Below are 23,021 nucleotides of genomic sequence, written 5' to 3'. Positions count from 1 at the left end.
TGGGGCTACAAACCCCTTCATCTCTTTGGGTCCTTTCTGTAGCTCCTCTATTTGGGATGCTGTATCCATTCCAATGGTTGGCTGAGAGCATCCACCTCTGTATTTGTCAAGCTGTGGTAGAGCCTCTTAGGAGACAGATATATCAGGCTCTTGTTAGCAAGTACTTGTTGGTAACAATAGTGCCTGGGTTTGGTAACTGTATATGGAAGAGATCCCAACCCTACATCTGATAGAGGGCTAATATTCAATATATACAAAGAACTCAAGAAGTTAGACTCCAGAGAACCAAATAACCCTATTAAAATGTGGGGTACAGAGCTAAACAAAGAATTCTCAACTGAGGAATAGGGAATGGCTGGGAAGCACCTAAAGAAATGTTTAACATCCTTAATCATCTGAGAAATGAAAATCAAAACAACCCTGAGATTCCATGTCACACCAGTCAGAATGACTAAGATCAAAAAGTCAGGTGACAGCAGATGCTGGCAAGGATGTGGAGAAAGAGGAACACTCCTCCACTGCTGGTGGGATTGCAAGCTGGTACAACCACAGTGGAAATCAGTCTGAAGGTTCCTCAGAAAATTGGACATAGTACTACCTGAGGACCCTGCTATACCATTCCTGGGCATATACTCAAAAGATGCTTGAACATATAACAAGGACACATGCTCCACTATGTTCGGAGCAGCCTTATTTATAATAGCCAAAAGCTGGAAAGAACCCAGATGTCCCTCAACAGAGGAATACAGAAAATGTGGTAGATTTACATAATGGAGTACTACTCAGCTATTAAAAACAATGAATTCATGAAATTCTTAGGCAAATGGATGGAAGTAGAAAAATATCATCCTGAGTGAGGTAACCCAATCAAAGAGAACACACATGGTATGTATTCACTGATAAGTGAATATTAGCCCAGAAGCTCGGAATACTCAGGATTCAATTCATAGACGACATTAAGCTCAAGAAGAAGAAAAACCAAAGTGTGGATATTTCGGTCCTTCCTAGAAAGGGAAACAAAATACCCTTGGGAGGAGATACAGAGAGAAAGTGTGAAGCAGAGACTGAAGGAAAGGCCATCCAGTGACAGCCACACCTGGGGATCCATCCCATATACAGTCATCAATGAGGGTATCTTATCCAAGATACTTAGCAGTGGAGACATGAAGCCAGAAGAGACCACCTCCTGGCCACCTCAGGCAGGACCACAGTGGAGAGAAAAGGATACTAACTCACCCACAAAACTCCCCACCCAAAATTTTGTTCTGCCTAAAAGGAACTCGGGGATGGAGTAGAGACTGAAGGAAAGGCCAACCAATAACCAGCCCAACTTGAAACTCATCCAATGGGCAAGCACCAATCCCTGACATTATTAATGATACTGTTATGTTTGTAGATAGGAGCCTAGCATAACTGTCCCCGAAAAGGCTCTAGCCAGCAGAAGACTGAAACAGATGCAAATAGCCACAACCAAACATTGGAAGGGACTCTTATGGAAGAGCTGGGGGAATGATTAAAGGCCCTGAACACCGAATTTGGTAGAAACACCTCAGGAAGAACAATGAACTAATCTGGACCCCTAAGAGCTCTCAGAAATTGAACCACCAATCAACCAAAGAACATACACAGGCTGGACCAAGGTCCCCAGCAAACATGTAGCAGATGTGCAGCTCATTTTCCATGGCTGCCTTTTCTGGCTGCAGTAGGAGAGGATGTGTATAATCCTGCAGAGACTTGATGTACCAGGGTGTGGGATACCAATGGAGGGGGCCTACCCTCTCAGAGGAGAAGAGGATGAGGGATGGGTAGAAGAACTCTGTGAGGGGGGACTGGGAGGGAGAGCAGCATTTGGTATGTACTGAAATAAATAAATAAGAAAAGTAACTAAGAGAAAAAGATGACAGAATAGCTAAAATATAATTTTACTGAGATATTTACTTACCTTAATTATTACTACTAGTATTATACTAAAAGCAAGCACCTGTACTTTCAATATACTTAGTGTAAGAATTCACCATGAGACTGTAGATAAAAGTAAAATGCAGTAGATTGTCAACATATTTGTGTACTCTAAGTGTGTTCAACAGTAGCTTGGGGATATAGTCGCTATTTTAGCGGAAAACACCATCTAGTAAGACATTGAACACAAGTGTGGGTAGTTTCTGCTTCCATGCCCCAAAGGAAGAGCAAATGAAATATAGTTGTGTCTGATACAGTGCACCAGACTTATATTCCTGAGGCTCCCATGTGAATCTTTTTTTTTCTGCCAAATCTCAGTATGTTATTGTCTGGAAATTATTCTTTATTATAAACCTCAATGTACAGGGACAATCTGAATTGCTCATTAGTGTTCTGTACTTAAATAGAAATTCCATATAATATTTATGCTTTCAGTTATTTTTTCATTTTTAAATTAAAGAGTTATTATACTATGTTATTGATATAATCACTATTAAAATAAATACTTCCCACATCAAATGTATAATAATCATATAGCACAACAATATTAATGCAAGTCAATCATATTAATTAGTAGAAAACTAGACCGCTTTTAAATTTAAAGATAAGAAATAAGGTCAATAAAACTCAACAAATAAAATTGCTTTTGTATGGTTGAATGTTTATATAAGTATTATAATGTAGGCAAACTATAAATTATAAGTAGAATTAAAAATGCATAAAATCAAGGTGAAATGGAAACTAGAAATACATTAGGGCCAAATTAAGAATTACTGAAAGCTGTCTCTCTCCACATTCTCTCCCTCCCTGCTCTGCAAGCACACTTGATTACTATCATTCAGGTTTCCAGCTGCCCCTGTATGCCTGCAAAACTTAGTCTATTTCCATTTCCTAGGGAGGTCCATTCACCCCCCAAAACCTTCTCTTTACCTGAACTTTCAGAATCTGTGGATTTATCTTGAGCATCATTTATTTAACAGCTAATATCTGCTTCTAAGGGAATACATACTGATTTGTGTAGCCAGGAACCAATGACTAAATAGCGCAGAGATCAAAGGTAGAACCAAACATGACTAGCCAAAATAGATGATAGATAGATTTTAAAAAATGGTGTTCTGCTATACTCATAGATTTGTGCCTTGCCCAGTCATTATAAGAGAGGCCTTCTCCAACAGAAGATGGGAACCATCACAGAGACCCACAACTAGTCATGTTGAGGGAAAAATGAAATTAGAGGTCTCCATTATGTCACTCCCCTAGGAGATCAGGGAGGTAGAAAAGAATGTAGAAATAAGAGTGGATAGAGGGCACTAAGAAAACATGGCCCATTGAATCAACTAAGTCGTTCTCATATGTGCTCACAGCGACTAAAGGAGTATGCACTGGGCCTTCTTGAGTGCACACCAGGTTTTCTGCATCTATGTTGTAGCTGTTAGCTTGGTATTTTGGGGGGGGATGCATAACAGTAAACAGATGTGTTTCACATGTTTTTGCCTTCTTTTGGGACTCTTCCTCTTATTGGGTTGGCTTTTTCCATCCTTCATATGAGGACTTTTGCTTTGTCTTATTGTTTGATTGCTTTCTCTTGGAGACCTGCCCCTTTCTGAAGAGGAAAGGAAAGGGGAGTGAATCTGGGGGAGACAGCAGTGGGGAGTAGCTGGGAGGAATGGAGGGGGAGACAATTATGGCTGGGATGTGTATGAGAGCAGAATGTATGACAGATAGAGAAGCAGATGCTCACAGCCAACCATTGGACTGAGTGAGGGTCCCCATGCAGGAGGTGGAGAAGGGACTGAAGGAGCTGAGGGGGTTACAGCCTCATGGTGGGGAGCAATAGTGTCAACTGGCCAGACCCTCCAGAGCTCTCGGGAACTGGACAACCAACCAAAGAGTACACATGGAGGAACCCATAGCTCCGGCCACATATGTGGCAGAGGATGGCCTTGTTGGAGGGTCTTGTGGGAAGAGATGCCCTTGAGCCTGAGGGGTTTTGATGCCCCAGTGTAGGGGAATGCCAGGGTGGGAAGACTGGAGTAGGTGGGTGTGTGGAGGAGCACCCTCAAAGAAGCAGAGGGAGGGGAGATAGGATAGGGGGTCCTGGAGAGGAGATCTGAAAATGGGATAACATTTGAAATGTAAATAAAGAAAATATCTAATAAAGGAGAGAAGAATATTTTCAATAATAATAGTTATTATTCAACCAAGTATATATATAAACAGTAGACTCAGGCATGTATAGGGACTACTGCACACAAATGTATGCATGAAGGGTAAATGTAGTTTTTCTTAGTAGATAATGTAGAATGTTTTTTAAATTATTTCTTTTATTTTGGGTATTCTTATATAATTATGTAAGTTTCACCTTTGCTTTCCTGCCTGTAAACCTTCTTATATGCTTCTCCATACTGTCTTTCAAACTCATGCTCTCTATTTCTCTCAACTGTATCATTGTAGTAGTTATATTCCAGTTATCTGGTTTTCTACAGCAATGTGGATGAGTTTTCCTAGGCATTAAAAATCTGATTATTCAGCTCTCAAAGTTCTTTTTCCCCTTTTACTCAAAGGCTCAGTGCAGACAGCTAGAGCTTCAGACACCACTGCATTTCCCACTTTTATTTTTCCCAGAAGAAAGCTGTACAGCTTCACTGTTATAATATAGGAGCTGTAATATTGGCAACGGTGCTCAAAACATTCAATAATACAAGAAGCCAGCCATCCATTCAACAAAGATAAGAATTTAATTATCACCTGTGTGCCAGACAGTGCCCTATGTGCAGAGGATCCAAATAGAAATGATACGTGCTTCCTATTTTCCAGTTAGTAGTCTTAGCTCTAAGGAAGTCAATGATTTCCTATTTGGTATAAGTCCTTTGATTGTAAAAACGTGTTGAGAAGCCTAGCTTCTGTTTCTGTCTGGCAAACTACAAAAATATTTGATATGCATGTTTCATATTACATGTATCAGCCTTCTAAGAATAAAAGGAAAACAAAGGATATTTAGTTATTCTACTCTGAGGGAAAATATGAAATGACAGAGTGCTGATAAGTTTTATATATATTCCACCATGAAATCATTCAACACATGTATTTTGAATAATATCCACTATAAATCACCCTGTTAACAATGGAAAAACAATGAGTTAGGTAGCATTTTCCTCTTCTTGGAGACTAGCAGCTCAGATATAAGACAAATATAGAATAAATATGGTGAGATTTTCTCCCAGAAACAAACAAAGAAAGAAAGAATGAAAGAAACAAAGAAACAACGAAAGGGAGAGTACCAGGGCTTTGGAATGCTTTGCACAGTTTCACAATGTAGAGAACTTCAGAGGAGTTGGGAAATTTGGTGAGAACAGCTTGGTTCAAGGGTTGTAGAGACGCATACATTTTACCAAACTGTTCAAGAAGAGACTCAAAATTACAGAAATACAGGTTTTATCATAAAAGAATTATAGGAATTTGTAGAGCTTGCTGCCACAGATTCTAAAGAGCAGAGATAACATTGAAGAAACATGTCTGAGACACAAATTTGAAAATTTCAGATTTCCAAGCCTTCCAAACACAGGATGTGGTTCTATAGGCTTCATTTACAGGATGTGAGGTGGGAGGTAGTGAGAAGGGTCAGATAGAACTGAGGACTGATACTAAAGTATAAATGTGAACTAAAGTGCTCAGGAAACAGGAAATTTTAAATAGTTTGTCTTATTAAAAGTAGACTGAAGATCCTTTTTTCAAACCTTTTGTTCTACAAATATACTCAATGGAATACAAATAGGCAGATGATACAGACAGCACTCTTTCACTGATCATTGAGTGGGTATGGCTTTGCATTATGAAATTGATGGCCTAATGAAGACAATAATTAAATCCCAAATTTTTAAGAAACTATATTTAGGGACAGGGGCTTAGGTGTGCCTGCTCTGTAGTAAAGATATTGATGAGATATAGTACCTGCCACTTCCTAGAATAACTTACCTCACTTAATAATAGTAGAAATGCCTCACTCACATGGCCAGACATGGTAATTTAAGTGATGGGGGATTAGGGAAGCACTGCCTGGGTACTGAAATTAAAGAACTCCTCAAGTAAGTTTGATGTGCTTAATAATTTTGAAGCATTTCCCATGGAGAAATGTTTTTGTCTGGTGTCTTTCAATGTGAAGAGTGTGGGTTGTGACTGAAGATGACCATTGTGTTATGAATCCTGGACCACAAAAGCCAACAATATCTGTGTAAAGCAGTGATGATTATTATTCATTGCATAATATGGAGAATTGCAACGGTGCTTCTGTGATGCTGAACAAAAACCAAGTATTCTATATCATCACCTATAAATAACAGCAGTTATTATGAACACTATTGCCATCTCATTCTCTAGGATGTAACATTTAAGATGGTGGTTGTAAAGGAGAATCTTTAGAATGTTTGGAACACGAAATTTCTCTAGGATTAGAACTCAAAGGACATGCAAGAATGAGTAAGGGATGAAGGAAAAAAGAAATAAAATCTGTAATGAGGAAGGCTTCAATCATGGAGTAAATTCAAGAAGGAATGTGTTTGTGAAACTTATTTAATCATAAATCTAAACTATGGCCACTAATTTAACTATGCTAACTCTATTGAGTCTATCTAGGAAGAGACAAGGGTTGCCATATCTGCCGTCATTTGTGAAGTAATAATTAGATGCAGCTAGGCACAGCAGATAATTTCAAGAAGTTTAATTTTAAGGAAGCCATAGGTGGAGATGCTAACTAGGTGTGCTAGGTTATGTGATTTGAGAAGAATAGACTATGAAAATGTTGCCAGAATGAAGTACTTATGACAGGAGAAGCACCCACTTCCTATGGCTTAACCTGCAATACTGACAAAAATGGATGAAGCACGACACTGTGACAATGGTTAACGATGAAGGGAAGATTAAGAGTTAACATTTATTTTTTTTTTCTAAGAACAGACTGTAGGAGCAGGGTTACAGAGAATTGCAACAGTGGACAAAGCAGAACAGGGACAAACTCAGTGGGGCTGAGGAGCTGGTCTGTGTGAGTCTCTTTATTTATTGGGAGTAGACTTTACTTCCACTGATATCACCATGTCTCTTCAAGGTGTAGACCTTTTCTCACGAGTGGTACTCATATAGAACTGTATAAGGTACATGTCTTTTGATACCAATGCCTGTTCATTCTGGGAAAGTAATTAGCAGAATGGAAGATTTTCAGAATAAATGAAGAAGAACATTACAGGGATCAAAGGAAAAAATACCATAAAGTCTAGAAGCATCCTCTGAGCAGGCAGCCCTATGGCTTCTTCCTTTTCTTTTATTGGTTTCCTTTTCCTCCACAAATAGTGGAAGACACTTCCTGGAGAATGAGTGAGTGGAATCAAAGACCAGAACTGAGGAGAGGTAAAGCTTTTCAGCTTTCCAACTTTGACTCTAGATATATAAACTAAGCCAAAATATAACATGTTATTCATGGATAGTTCTAGACAAACTACACAAAACCATTTATTCACTGATATCACTGTAGTACTTTAATAATTCTTCTTCATTCTCTCAAAAGAATTAGAACATTATATTATAATAAATTAATAAAGTTGGATCTTCTTTCCATATTATGAATCTTCAGCCTAATTTAATTCTATAGAAATACAACTGATATAAATAATAATAATAGCAATAATAATAATAATAATAATAATAATCAACAAAGTTCACCCAATGTATTTCTTGTCTGGAAAATAAAATTCACCTTCATTGTCAGAACACAGTGCAAGAATAGATTCCTATGAGGGGAATCCTGAGTGCCTGTGAGATAACACCAAGAAAATAAGACTCTTGTGATGTCAGTTTCTTCAAAACCATGGAATTGTTCTTGAAATATGCTTTTGTGTGTCTTCCGGGTGTAGAAGACAGGAGTGATTTTACTTCAGATTACACATTACAACTGGATGCTCTTATTTGTTTAGATTCCTACTTGAAAAAGCATGATTTTTGCTGCACACTGCTGGCCTATCATGTGTGGCTTGCCCTTGGGATAGTACATTTTACTCATGTGGCTCCTCATAACCCTCAGAGGATAAACTGTCTGATGCTCTGAGTAAAGCTGGCTATTGCTTGAGAAAGTATAAAGTCTCAAGCAATAGCCAGCTTTAGACCCCGGAAAGTCTTGATTATTTCCTTTCCCCCAGTGTACAGTTACTCTTGTAAAAGGTCGTAGGTCCCTCTGGGGAAGAACTGGAGAAAGGCTAACAGCAAAACTTTTAGATATCTTATCAAGATCCTCCCTCAGAGGAACCTGGCCACCCCTTCATTCAAGGGGTTCTGGATCTGCAAACTGGCTCAAGTCTGGAAATTGATTCACTGGCCTAGACTGCTTTTTGCCACGATCCAATGTAGTCCTTCTTTCATTGGTTTGAAAATTCTTCTGCTTATACAGGTCAAACAGATATGCAGTGGGCTTCCGATCTATTTCATGCCTGGAAACACCATGATTGATTAGCCAGGACAAAAGGTCCAAACGAGTCATGGAGCATTTATTGGCTCCATTCTCCCATGTCACACCCTCTCTATGTTCTCTGGTTGGTGTGTGATTAAGTATTGCTGTGGTGGAGTGTACAAAGGATAATGATCTCAAAGAGTTATATATTTTTTCATTATTTGTGAAGGAAGGTTTCTGTAAAAGTTCAGTGGTGGAAGGGTGAACTAGAGCAATGTTGTAAGAATGTGAATCATGAAACCAAGGGGACAAGATAGACGCAAAGAATGGATGTGACTACGGCATTTAAATCTCCAGCACTGGGTATATTTACACACAATCCGCACTTGTCATGCACTGCTTGCATCAGCCCAGAGGTGGTCAAGGGAGCAGATGCACCATAATCTGCAATTCCCGATATTCGCATACATTTGTGTCAGTGCAATAATCCCATTTGATCACCGTCATCTTTGATCTGCCAGCTTTTTTGGGCAGATGGCTAAAGCATTCCCTTATTGGCCACTTTGTATCAGACCCAACAGGACGTTCTCCTGGGGTTTCAAAACTACTTTACTACATCTAAGTTTGCAGTTGTTCCCTCTCCCAACATCTTTTCATTCCAAAACCGCCGTCTGACTTCAGCAGGTCCCATATTCAAAAGCACACTCTATTGATTCGGTGCACTCCTGCCGCTGAATATGCTTGTTTAGCCCTATCTCAAAGAGAACACTCTATGTTATTCATTTTTCATAAAATTCCCTGTTGACTTAATGCATTTATCCTAATATTAAAAGGAAGAACAATTATGGTGCTCTGTTTAAAATGAACATTTCAAAGACCTTGAAAGGATGTACTAAAATAGATTTTTTTTTTCCTAAAGGAAAATGAGTACCTGGTAAGTTTTTGACAGAGTTACTTTTTGTTCTAGAAAAATATATAATAGGATGAAACTCATTCCTGTTAATTGCTAATATTAATTGCACTTATGTGGTTGTGCTGGCATCCTAAGCTTTTCTTCATCATCTCAAACTGAGAGCTCATACACAACAGATAAAAATCCTCCGGCATCCAGCATCATTCATTTACTAGCATCGTTTCATTGTTGTTCGTGTACCTTATCATTGTAAATATTTTATTACATAGAATTATACAACATCTGTCTGATCTATTTCACTTCCTATAATATTTTTACATTATAACAAGTATTAGAATTTCACTCCAAGACTGAATTAAAATTTCTACCATGTAATATACCATATTCATTTATATGTGCATCGTCAGCAGATATAGGATTGGTTCTCTGTTTGGACTGTTATGAAATATGTACAAAGATTTCTTTGCAGTGAGTTTGGCCTAATGCTGCTTATATTATAATGTTAATTTTGGTCACCAAAATGTTTATACAAGTGGCTGCACTTAAGACACCAAGGGACCCTGCCCCCAGTTGGTTCTGATTGGTGAATAAAGATGTCAGCAGCTAATGGTTGGGCAGGGCTGCAGAGGCGGGACTTGAGAGTTTCCACGGTTTGGGAGAAAGAGAAGGGAGAGAAGGAGATCTATTATTCAGGGAGAAGTAGGAGGAGAAGAAAGATGCCATGTCTGAGAATAGTAGAGGAGTCTGGTGAATGCAGCCCCCCGCCCCCTCCCCGTTAGGAAGCCCTCTGGATCCAGAGCAGCCAAGCTAGGACAGAGATTTAGTGATAATTTCGGGATTATCGGTAGGTGGTGGATTAACTGCGGGAAGTGCTCCACCTATTGCGTAGTTTAAGGTATATCAAGATATAAATGCTCTGTGTGTGTGTATACATGTATATACATTTAAAGAATTAATTTGATTTGAAATGAATTGGAGACCAGAGAGGATGGGGAGGGGTGGAAATTATATAAATACAATACTTGTATATGAATTCTCAAGAATGAAAATAAATAAACATCTAAAAGTATAGAAGGACAGATGCAATCTAAGCTTTGGGTTTGGAATGTCACCAAAGCCATGTTTTAAATCTTTCTTCAAAACAGAAAAATTTCGAGGTTGAGCTGAGGAGAAATAGTTGGTTCCTGAAGAGGCTGATACTATGTAGTATCCCACTGAAGCCTTCGGAGTTGAAAGGACTGTGGGAGTTTATGCAGCCTGAAGGAGAGAAGGCCCCACTGAAAGAAGCAAGGCATTATGGCCATGACTTTGTAGGTTCTATTTTCCTAGATCCCTATTTGCCTGTTGATGTGTTTCTTCCCTGGCTATTATAAAGTAAGTAGTATTCTATGTGATGCATGCATCACCATGATGCTTATCATACAGCCTGGAACAGTAGACCCAGTTATGAAACCTTGAGCCAAAATAATTTTTTCTAATTCCAGACTTTTTAAAAGCTTTTTGTCACAGCAATAAAAACCTGAGGTCAATGAAGTAGGAGTGGAGGTGGGAGAGACAGGAGGTAGAGGGGAGATGAGAGCAATGGAAGGAGGGAAAACTGTGGTTAAGATGATTGTGTGAGAGATGAATCTACTTTCAATGTTAAGAAAGAAAAAGCTGGGGACCAAAAGTACATTTCACATAGCTAAGTCATTTCAATTCTAGACATATCTAAGAAATTACTAAGCGCCTGCATAATGAGATGTGTAGTAACATTGTTACATCAATTTTCATATTGAGAAATTCAAATGTCTAAGAACAAGAACGGGAAATACAAATTATAGTGCATGTGTTATGTTCAATACTATAGAGTAATGAAAATGTATGAAGTAGGTCTACCTAAGACATCTTAAGTATGAGAAAAATATTCATATAAAAATTAAAGCTTAATTAAGTATTTTAGTCATGCAGCACTCAATGCTGTTTAAAGTTTTTCTTAGGACACAGAGATATCATAACATAAAATCTTGTAGGGGATTACTTAGATGGTTTTGCAGGTAAGAGGACTTAACTTGTGTTCTGCAATCTCATAGTTATTTCTAGTTCCAGTTCAGAGAATCCCATGTCTCTGACCTGTACCTGCTTGATGTGTACACACCTAAACACAGACATATATACTTACACATAATTAAAAATAATAACAATGCAAATATTTGAAAATGCAAATCTCTTGAGAAAAAATTATATCCCGAGATTCCTGATAGAATAAGCAATCTAGAAGAGTGGATGGGACACTTGGTTTTATGTTTACTATTTTAATATTTAATGAGGGTAATAAGTACTGACATGTTTCTCCTCTCCCCTTGTAATCAAGGAGTCATCATTATAAAAGTTCCATCAACTTAAAACTCCAAGTTCACTGAAGGGTGATGCGTGCACTCAAATAAATGCTTTTCATCAGGAATCACAGAATCTCTGCCATTTAGAGTCATGCCTTTCAGGTGCAAGATTCGAGCCATGGCAGAAGTGAAGTTGCTGACCTGGATCATAGTAATCACACCAGTTTTTGTTTCTTTTTATATTGTTTAATTTTTTTTTTTTTTTTTTTGGTTTTGGTTTTTCAAGACAGGGTTTCTCTGTATAGCCCTGGCTGTCCTGGAACTCACTCTGTAGACCAGGCTGGCCTCGAACTCAGAAATCTGCCTGCCTCTGCCTCCCAAGTGCTTGGATTAAAGGCTTGAGCCACCACCGCCCAGTTATATTGTTCAGTTTTTAAAGCACAATACTCCAGAAAGATAAGGTACCAATTCTCTGTAAGATATAGGAGCCTGTGCTATAGCTCCATCCTGAACTCCATATTGGTCTGGCAGAGCTGAGGAACAACTGTTGTGACAAACACTGTGTTCCTGGTTACATCAGGAATGCCCATTGAAGTGTGGAGTCCAAGGACCTGTCTCATATATTCTAATCTAATGACTAGAGCACGTGGTTTGGTTGCCCATGGTCTGATGTTTTATTTAAGCTTTGATAGCTTACCGCACATTACCATACACAGGTTGACATTTGAAGAATAATCATTCCATTCCTACCATCTGCAATCTGAGATATAGGCAGTAGTAGACAATCTAAAACAGGCTTTATTAGATAATACTATCCTCACATAAGTGAAGAGGTACACACATGAGCTTGCTAACACTTACGTTATTGTATTATGTGTATCTATGGGGACTCTGGCCTCTTGAATTACTCACCTCTCTGAATTTTCACTTTTGTTACACCACTGATTAGTTCAGGATATCTTTTATTTGCTTGTCTGTCTATGTATCTGCCCATGTATCTATCTATATTCTATATATCTGTCTATCTATTTATCTATCTATCTATCTATCTATCTATCTATCTATCTATCTATCATCTCTTTCTATTAATTTTGACCTATGGATGGACTCTTTAGCTTGGATTGACTTAGTGTTAATCTGTATAACTTTGTATGATGAACTTGTAACAATCATCCCGCATCAGTATGCCAATCATTGAGACTACAAATATAAAAACCTGCCCTCAATCACAGCTGTGGATGTTAACATTTGAACTTTGAGAAGATATTCATAAATAACAGTTATCATAGTGTCATGATGGAAACTTATAAAATAAGTGTTATACTGTTTCAGAATCATTTTTGGAACAAATACAAAAGGAGAAATACTTAAATCCACTTTTATCACATAAAGATCTTTCCAGAATAAGCAATAATTTTGTTGTGATCACAATGTAAGCAAGAAAATGAGAACCATTTGAAGAAAATGCCCCTACATAATCAAAAGGAGAGGAAAAAAAAGAAATGTCCCAAATATCTAGATAGATACAAACAGATTAAGGACACAGATGAAGAGAACAATTTGAAGTTTAGATCATGACAGCTGAAGGAGTTTACACTTCATCATTTGTTTGGAACAGTAGCTTTTATAAACTCAGGAACATGACTTCAGGTTCCAATGGTAGGATGGAGGTTACATAATCTCGACCATTGAAGATAGAAGGGAATGGGGTAAGCCTGTGGGAAAAGAACCATCATGAATCATCCAAAAGGATAATGAGTAACACCAAGGGACAAGGCAAAAGTGGATTTGTATAGGAATATGATGAATTATTTAAAGACTAGAAATTCCAGTAGAAAGGATAATTTGTCAAAAAGAATACTGGATGTTGTTTTAAGACTTTAAAGTTTAGGTGGTTTGCTTTAACTCAGTTCCTTTGAATATTTGAGGAACTTTTCAGTTTCTAGTAGATAGTTTAGAATACAGGTGTGGCAATAAGGAGCAAAGCACAGATTAAAAAACAAAGTTTTCATTTTGTTATTGAAACCCAACAAATGCTTTATAGCAACTGGGTTCCTACCAGCAACAAGCAAAAAATAAACTCTAAGTACAGAACTTTGATGAGGAAATGAAAAATTAGAGCTGATCAGTAATCTATGCAAGTAATAATTGATTTAGAAATTCAGAATTCAAAATGTGTGAGTTAGTACAATCAGAGAAATGTCATGATAAAAGAAAAACATAAAGAATATAAGCTAGTCATACAAATGTGCCAACTTGATAAGTGAAGTAAGATATGTTCTGAATCACTGGATTCAGTGATGTAGACAATTTCTGGCATATTCATATTCTGGTAGGGCTCAATTTTCAGAATCATGACACAGCATAAATGATATGCTAGAGTAACTTGGCAATGATACTCTTTTAAAAAGATTGGTCTGGGCCGGGTGGTGGTGGCACATGCCTTTAATCCCAGCACTTGGGAGGCAGAGGCAGGTGGATTTCTGAGTTTGAGGCTAGCCTGGTCTGCAGAGTGAGTTCCAGGATAGCCAGGGATATACAGAGAAACCTTGTCTCAAAAAAACAAACAAACAAAAAGATTGGTCTGGTACAAATATAAACAATGTTTTGTAAATTAAAGGATATTTAGGGTATCTTGAATTTCAGAAAATTAGAAGTAAGATATAAAGACTTGGCAAAGTCTCTATTGACATAAGAGGGAAAATAAGAAGGTACAGTTAGTTGAAACAGTTGATTCATTTAAAAGCAGTATGTGGGAAGGGTAGAAAGAATCAGTTGTAAGCTAGTGTTAGAGGATTCTAACTAGCCTTCCACTATACAAAGGTTAAATTGGTGAGAAAGAAATTAAAGAAATAACACCCTTCACTATAGTCACAAATAACATACAATATCTTGGTGTAACTACAACCATGTATATAAGTTAGGGTTTTACTGCGGTAAGTAGATACCACGATCAAGGCAAGTCTTATAAGGACAACATTTTATTGGGGCTGGCTTATAGGTGCAGAGGTTCAGTCAATTATCAGGCAGGCAGGAGGATGGCAGCATCTAGGCACGCATGGTACAAGAGGAGCTGAGAATTCTACATCTTCATTTGAAGGTGGCTAACAGAATACTGACTTCCACGCAGCTGGGATGAGGGTCTTAAGCCAACACCCACAGTGACACACCTGCTCCAAAAAAAAAGCTATACCTCCTAATAGTGCTATGCCCTGGGCCAAGCATATACAAACTATCACATTCCACTTTCTGGCCCTCATATGCTTGTTCAAATATGAGTCTATGAGAGCCATACCTAAACATAGCATAATGTAAAATATATTTAGTTCAGTTTCTAAAGTCCCCACTGTCTATAGAAGTTTCAACAATGTTAAAAGTCCAAAGTTCAAAGTCTCTTTTGAGATTCATCTAATCACTTAACTGTAATCCCTAAAGCAAGATAGGAAACCAGCTGGGCAAACTCCTAACTCTGCATCTCCATGTCTGATGACAAAGTACTCTTCAGATCTCCAACTCCTTTTTCATCTTTGTTGACTGCAACAAACTTCTGCCCCTTGGGCAGGTTTCATTTCCTGTTAGCAGTTTTCCTCATCAAATAGTCCATGGCTCTGTAATCTTGAACATCTTGGGATCTCCGAGGTAACTTCAATGTTACAGCTTCTTGTTGCAATGTGGGATCCACACATGATCTTCTAGGGTTCCTCCAAAGGGCTTGTGTCATATCTACAGCTCTGCTCTCTGTAACTCTAAGCTCAGGTTAATCCACTCCACTGCTCCTTCTGTTCTTGGTGATCATCCCATTGCAACTAGGCTTTACCAGTAGCCTCTTATAGGCTTACTTCAGGGTACCAACTCTGACTCCTACAGTCCTGGGCTGTCAACTGCAACTGTAGTTGCACCTCCACCAATGGCCTTCCATGTCCTCTCATAGTACCAACCCTCAGCTGTTCTTCATGACCCCTTCATGACTCTAAAACCAGTACCACCTGAGTGTTTGTTATACTTTGCCAAGTACAGCTGCAGCATGAAGTACAACCTTGGCTATTTCTGGAAAACAACTTCTTTGTACTCTCAGAAACCATTACTCAGAAGTTTTCATCTCAGTGATGTTGGTCTCTTCTTAATCACCACTAATTTCTTAGCTCCAGCTAACTAGCATCAATTGTCCCAGTAGTCCCTTCTATTATTCACTCTGAAGCCAGAGCCACATTGCTGAAGCTGCTGAGTTCTGCTGATTGCAGGACCTGGAAAATGACCTCCTTGTCACCAGCTTTCTGTTTTCCAAGTCCTTCACTGCCTAAGCTTGACTATCCTGGATCTGCTCTGTAGATTGACCTAGAACTCAGAGATCTGCATGGCTGTCTCTTGGAATTAAAGGTGTGTACCACCATGCCTGGACCTAAATTTAGATGGGTAGGATCTTGCCCCAAAGTCCTACTCTCTTAATCTACTATCTTCTAGAACACAGGATTCAGCTCCATTTCACTTCCTGGTGCCACTTTAATACCATATGTTTTATATTATTTCTTTCTAAGTTTGCTATGCTTATTTAAAATGCTTTTCATGAGACTTAACCAGAGAACAAAGTCTCTGCTTGTTGTTTCTGAAACTTCCTTTGTCAATCCAATTAACATAAATCTCTTACCTGATGGTATTTAACATAAATCTCTACCTGATGGTAATCAGATAGGCTCTTCAGACAAGGGCAAAAAAGCAGCCACAATCTTCATCACAATACCACAAAACAGTCTCTAAAACACATACTGAAATTCTTCTCCTCTGAAGTCTCTTATACTCAATTCTCAATAAACGAACTTCTTGGGAATCATCATCCCTGACCTCAAGCTCTACTACAGAGCAACAGTGATAAAAAAAAATCAGGTCAATCAATGGAACAGAATTGAAGACCCAGAAACAAACCCACACCTATGGACATTTGATCTTTGACAAAGAAGCCAAAATCATACAGTGGATAAAAAGAAAGCATCTTCAACAAATGGTACTGGTACAACTGGTGTCTTCATGTAGGAGAATGCAAATTGATCCATATTTATCACTTGTACAAAGCTCAAGTCCAAGTCGATCAAGGACCTCCATATAAAACCAGATACACTGAATCTAATGGAAGAGAAAGTGGGAAATAGCCTTGAACTCAATGGCATGGGGGAAATTTTCCAAAATAAATCACCAGTGGCTCAGGCTATAAGATCAACAATTGACAAATGGGACTTCATGACACTGAAAAGCTTCTGTAAGGCAAAGAGAGTGTCAATAATAAGAGAAAACAGCAAGCTCAGATTGGAAAAATATCTTCACTAACCCTACATCTGATAGAAGGCTAAAATCCAGAGTCTGCAAAGAACTCAAGAAGTTAGACTCCAGAAAACCAAATAACCCAATTTAAAAATGAGCTACAGAGCAAAACAGAGAATTCTAAACTGAGGAATCATGAATAGCCTAGAAGTACCTAAGGAACTGTTCAAAATCTTTAGTCATCAAGAAAATGCAAATCAAAATGACCATGAGATTCCACCTTACACCCATCAGAATGGCTAAGATAAAAACTCAAGTGGCAGCACATGCTGGCAAGGATGTGGAGAAGGAGGAACTCTCCTCCATTGCTGGTAAGATTGCAAACTGGTACAACCACTCTGGAATCAGTCTGGCTGTTCCCCAGAAAATTGCATATAGTTCTACCTGAAGACCCATCTATACCACTCCTAAGCCTATACCCAAAAGACACTCCACTATATCACAAGGGCACATGCTCCATTATGTTCATAACAGCCTTATTTTTAATAAGCAGAAACTGGAAACAACCTAGATACCCCTCAATCAAAAACTGAATACAGAAAAGTAGAATACTATTACAATTGGGGACATTGCAAATTTTGTAGGCAAATGGGTAGAAATAGAAAATATCATCCTGAATGAGGTAGCCCAGACCCAAAAGGACATACATAGTATGTACTCACTGACAAGTGGCTATTAATCAAAAAGTTCAGAATACTCATGATACAACTCACAGATAATATGAAGCCTAAGAAGAGGAAGGCCCAAGTGTGGATGCTTCAATCCCAGTTAGAAGGGGGAACAAAATAATCATGGGAGGCAGAGGGAGGAAGGGGCCTAGGTGGGAGAGTGTTGGGGGATGGAAAAATGGGAGTAGAATCAGGTATAGAATGGGAGGAGAGAAGTCCAGAGGGCCTGGAGAATGAATAGAAATATGCAGCAGTGTTGGGTAGGGGACAGGGTGGGAAAGCTGAAGAGACCACCCCCACTAGATAGACATGGCTCCTAGTTAAGGGATTCAGCCACCTACCTATCTCAAAATTTTTGACCCAGAATTGTTCCTGTCTAAACGAAATACAGGGACAAGAAAATGGAGACCACCCCAACCTGGGACCCATTCCATGTGCAGGCACCAAACCTTGACACTATTGCTGATGCCACGATGTGCTTGCAGACAGGAGTCGGGCATGGTTATTCTCTGAGAGGCTCTATCAGCACCTGACTGAGACAGATGCAGATATTTACAGCCAACCATTAGACTGAGCCAGGGGACCCCCATGGGTTAGGGAAAGGACTAAAGGAACTCGAGGGGATTGCAAGTCCATAGCAAGAACAACAATATCAACTAACCAGACCCCTTAGAGCTCCCAGGGATTAAGCCCCCAACTAAACAACTTAAGAGGACAACCTTGTCTGGCTTCAGTAGGAGGGGATGCACTTGGTCCTGTGGAGGTTTGATGCCCCAGAAAAGGGGGATGCTAGAGGGATTAGGTGGGAGTGGATGAGCACCCTCTTAGATGTAAAGAAGAAGAGGATAAGGTAGGGGACTGCAGGAGGGGCACTGGGAAGGAGGACAACATTTGGAATGTAAATAAACTAAATAAAATTTCTTGCACATAAAATAAAAACTAAACAAACACTAATATTTATTGTCATTTTTTAATACATACATGGAATTATTTCCAGGAATCCTTTGGACTGCAGAACTCATTAATGTTCATGTTTATTAAACAGCACCCTATCTTCATGTATACAACCTGCAGGAACAGAATTCAGAAATTCCAAAGGCAAACTACTGGTTGGCCTGAAGGTAGATACATCAGCTACCTTTCTAGCACCCCAGTTCCTTATAGAATTAAGAGAGTTATCTGATTCATAAAGCATCAATAGAGTAAGATACATGTGCAAAGGGATTAACAATAACAAAGCTCAGTTTAACAATGAGTTTGTAGGATGAGTGATTATATAACAAGGTTATAATTTCCCCTACTATATAGTATCATGCTTTGTTCTAAACTTACATATTTTAGGAAAGAAAGTGAGAGAACTCAGTTGAGTTTTCTATGCTGAAGAAGCCTCCTTTTTGCCAGTTGAATTGGTGGGACTTCATCTCAAATTACATTTCAAATGGTGCAGGGCACCTGCTCATTTATCATGCTGCCAAGGCCTGGCTTTTGTGGCCTTGCTTTTTTGTTTTTTCCCCCCCTGTCTATGCAATGCCCTGAGTGGGCTAGCTTCCTAAGGAAAGTAACATATTAAATGTGGCTTAAATAAAAATAACCCTAATATATCAAGTATAGATAGGTCCCTCATCAACACTATTGCATATATGAAGGGATTTGTTTATGCTGGAAATTAGATAATTATGGAGGAGAAAATGTTTGTCTTTGGGGAGACATTAGGATATTTATTCTGTATTCTGTGCAGTTTGGGGGTAAGGAAAAGTCAGCTTTAAAGCTATGTGGCTCCCCAGGCAGCTGTTGTATGGCTGCCCTCTGCCCATGATTAGCACAGTGCTACATCACTGGAAGTATCTAACCTTCTGTGGATATAGCCCAGGAGATGGTAATATGGGTTCAAGGACAGGGGAAGGGAATGGAAGCCAAAGGGAGGAAGTGGGAAAAATGCAGCAAACCTGTGATTAAAAGCTGTTTGCTATAGTAAGCCTCCACCAGGGATCTGCAGCTGTGGTCCTGTGCTTCCGTTTTGCAGATTGTACAAGGGTAAATTGATTCATGGAGCAGGAAGATGTGCAGAGAGATGCTAAGCGGACAGAAATCCAAAACCCATGGTAGTGACATGAAATTCATGCCTTCATGCACATACACCCTTCATGTTTAGTGTTATATTCATCTTTGGGTACACAATAGATTTCTATTGAAGAAGCTATCATCAACTTAATATTGTTTGGATGGATGCACCTGTGTTCTCTCTCTCTCTCTCTCTCTCTCTCTCTCTCTCTCTTTCCTCCCTCCCTCTAGGGTTAAAGCAAGATCCTTCATTTGCTTTTGAACCTCAAGATAGAAAGCAAACAGGTCTTGGATGGCAAACCCACTAACCCACAAAAATGTTCTGGGAGGTCCTGAGTTGAAATTATCTGTGTGCTAGTTGTTCTCCAGATAGACCAGGGGTTTCTCCAAACACAGCCTCAAATAGTATATCCTAATTTTCAAAAAGCCAAAACAAAGAGCGCACAGAATGGAGGGTAAATGCAGCGAGAGAGTAATTAATCCTCAATATATTCAAAGCAATGTGTTTCTTCAAAGTGTCCCTTATAAAAACTGCTCTATAGAATATTTCAGGCTCTCCAGTTTCTAGTGTTCAGGGAAGAGGGGCTGAAAATCAATGACCAAATACTCTCTGGCACTGCTTACACACACACACACACACACACACACACACACACACACACACACCAATTTTCACAGTCCTTTGTAAACCTCACAGCTTCATGAAGTTTTTTTTTTTTTTTTTTTTTTTTTTTTTTTTTCCTTCACTAGACACACAGAAAGCTACACAGGGGAATTTACAAGGTCGGGCACTCCCTGGTGAGGGCCTGAAAGGGTGGGAGGTGCTGAGGTCAGGGTTAAATGACACTGCAAAATGAAGCCTCTTGCCTTCTCCTTCCTTCAACTACAGGAGTCTCTAGTGAGCTCCCGCATCTGGAAGCCTGCATCTTTAGTTTCTAGAGAGGGCAGGGACAAGGTTTCAGAGCCTCCCACCATGGCCCCCCATCTAAACCCATCCATCTGAAAGAGCCCAGGAAAGCCAGACCAATGGCTTGGCTTGTTTCCTTTCTCTTCCTAAGATCTTAAGTGTTTTCTTTCTCTCCTCTTGGATAGTCCCCCTTTTGAAGGGCAGGTCTCCTAAGCTGCTTTGGTGCAATCGAGGAATCTTCACATAGCAGCACAGATTTCTCCGGAGCCCCAGAATGAGTAAGAGGTGAAGGCATTCTTTCTCGCCAAGCACTCTTCAGCCTGCAGCGGTGCCCTGCTACAATGGTAATCAGAGACCTTTATGCCCAGGTACGAGCTCTCAGTGAATTTTATAGCGAGAGGCTGTTGAACCAAGACAGCCTCTCCAACGCCCCGGGGCAAAGCAGATCAGCAATCTGGTCTGCGGCAGCGGACGTTCTCGAGAGCCTGCCCGCAACCCGCATTGGCTGTTAACAAGCCTCTCCCTATTGTGTCCGCAGAGATGCGGGACTGCCTAGCCCACTGGCGCACTCGCTTCAAGCTCCTATCTCAGGTGGGGAGGATCAGAGACAGGAGGCAAGAGAGGACCGAGAGAAGGAGCTGAAAGGCCCCTAAGGGAACACAGCGCTTCCTCGCTAGCGAAGAGGCTCCCGGACATCCCTGTAATAGGTTTTGCGGCTAAACGCCACCAACTGGAGCGCTTCCTGGCAAGTCCCGAGAGTGAGGTTTTTTGTGTGTGAAAGATAGGGTTCATTCATCCATCAGCTCTCCTTCTTCCCTCCTTTGCTTCTCTCACATTATGCGAATCCCCCCCAACCCCCACGGTTTTGTTTTAATCCCTCATCTCCTCCACAACGCCAGTACCGCTGGCTTCCAAGCAGGTACTTGGTGCAGGTTGGAATGACAGTTCTCATAAACGCTATTGCCTAGTATCTCTAAGAGTTCAATACCATTCACCTAGGAACGCTTAATTCCAAAGTGCCCACCCCCATACATTTTCAGAGAATGCTTTCAAAGTTTGGGAGCTCCTCGGAGCACGCTTTCTGCATCTTTCCCTATAATACAAACCCTTGCGCTCAGAGACCCTCGGATCACGCAGCAAACTTGCCCAGTCCAAACCCAGCAGGATCCTGAAAATCGGAAGTTCTCCTGAGGCAGTTCCCTTGTGTCCCCAAGAAACCCAAAGGCTGCATAGATCCTCCTCAAATAAGGATTAACCCAGCCACACAACACACACACACACACAAATCCAGAAACTTCTTTGTTAAGCAAAGTACAGCTCGCTCATAAGAGACACCTGGACCAACTTGCAGGGCAACAAAATAAACATCACATCTCTGTGGGGGGAAACTTGTTGAATCCCGCCAGAGCTTAAGGCTGCAATTTTCCATTCAGCCTGAAGGCTTTCGGTTGTACCCTTCCCAAATCCCGGGTGCATCCCTCAGAATTTCTGGGCAAACTGCAGTCTCTTCCGCACCCAGACTCCACTCCATCGACCATCACCGGAAAACCATGGGACCTCTTTCACGATTCCAAAAGCCTGAGCATCTCCCTTTGCAGTCATTTGCAAGACTTACCCTTCCATAAGATTCTTTTCAGAAATCCAGCAGCTCCGCGATGCAGGCGCAGCCCTCCAACTTTGCTCTGCAGAGAGCAGCCTCCCGAGTTTAAACCCAGCGAAAGCCTGTCTGAGACTTTTTCAGTATGAGTGAGGAACAGGGAGAGTAGAGTTAGGTTTCCTCTCGGTCTCAGCAGCCTGGAAAAATATTCAATCCTTCTTCAGTCGAGAATTCTTTCATACCCGTTATCTGTATTACTATTAATGCGCAGAGCACACGGCATTGCATACAAATAGGTCCAAGTGTGCGCTTCTATTGGTGGCTGCGGAGGCCCCTGGGTCCTAGCTCCATCTCTAAACTATACAGCAACACTCGGCACGCAGCTTTGGAGACGCCAAGGGGAAAATGGATTTAATTGATTCGTTACCTTTGGTATTGTAATGCCTGCTGCGATGTTTAACCAAGGGGGGGGGGAGCCTTCACATTTAAACTCCGGTCATGTGATCTATCATTTCATATCTGCTTTTAATTGTCTGTGGGGGTGGCTTTGATAATACAAAGGATTTTCAAAGAATATTTTTCAGAAGAAAAAAAATCACACAGATATTTTGGCAAGAAAATCTCCGTCTTGCTTTTGCTAATGCAGGACTCATATGGATCCAGGCCATGCTAATTGGCCAAACACTTCTGCACTTCACAGAAGTAAAATAACATCCAGTTTTATTCATGAAAATGCATGGGTATTCCAATAACTTAAGTGGATTAAAATGGCAGAACCCAAAATGTGTGTGCCAATTATGAAACCTGGGCGATTTCCTCAAGTCATTTTTTTAAAGGCATTAAAGACAATGG

At 39.9% G+C, this 23,021-nt stretch overlaps 1 protein-coding gene across 6 annotated transcripts in view; it reads right to left on the bottom strand.

Annotated features, from left to right (window-relative positions):
* The window catches only part of Robo1 (roundabout guidance receptor 1), a 1,018,630-nt gene extending 996,054 nt beyond the window's left edge, over nt 1-22,576 (bottom strand). For 3 of the 6 annotated variants that reach the window (XM_031364237.1, XM_031364238.1, XM_031364240.1), the window contains exon 1: nt 22,188-22,574. The gene's annotated coding sequence lies outside the window, so the exon portion shown is untranslated. Of the gene's footprint in view, nt 1-22,187 lie in introns of all 6 variants that reach the window. The other 3 variants (XM_031364236.1, XM_031364243.1, XM_031364239.1) reach the window with 2 other exon arrangements.
* Nucleotides 22,577-23,021: the final 445 nt, after the last annotated feature.

The sequence above is a fragment of the Mastomys coucha genome, unplaced genomic scaffold (assembly GCF_008632895.1).
Source record: "Mastomys coucha isolate ucsf_1 unplaced genomic scaffold, UCSF_Mcou_1 pScaffold12, whole genome shotgun sequence".
In the NCBI taxonomy this organism is placed as follows: Eukaryota; Metazoa; Chordata; class Mammalia; order Rodentia; family Muridae; genus Mastomys; species Mastomys coucha.
The sequence above is the reverse complement of the archived record's forward strand: the minus strand, read 5'-3'. Positions and strand labels throughout refer to the sequence as shown.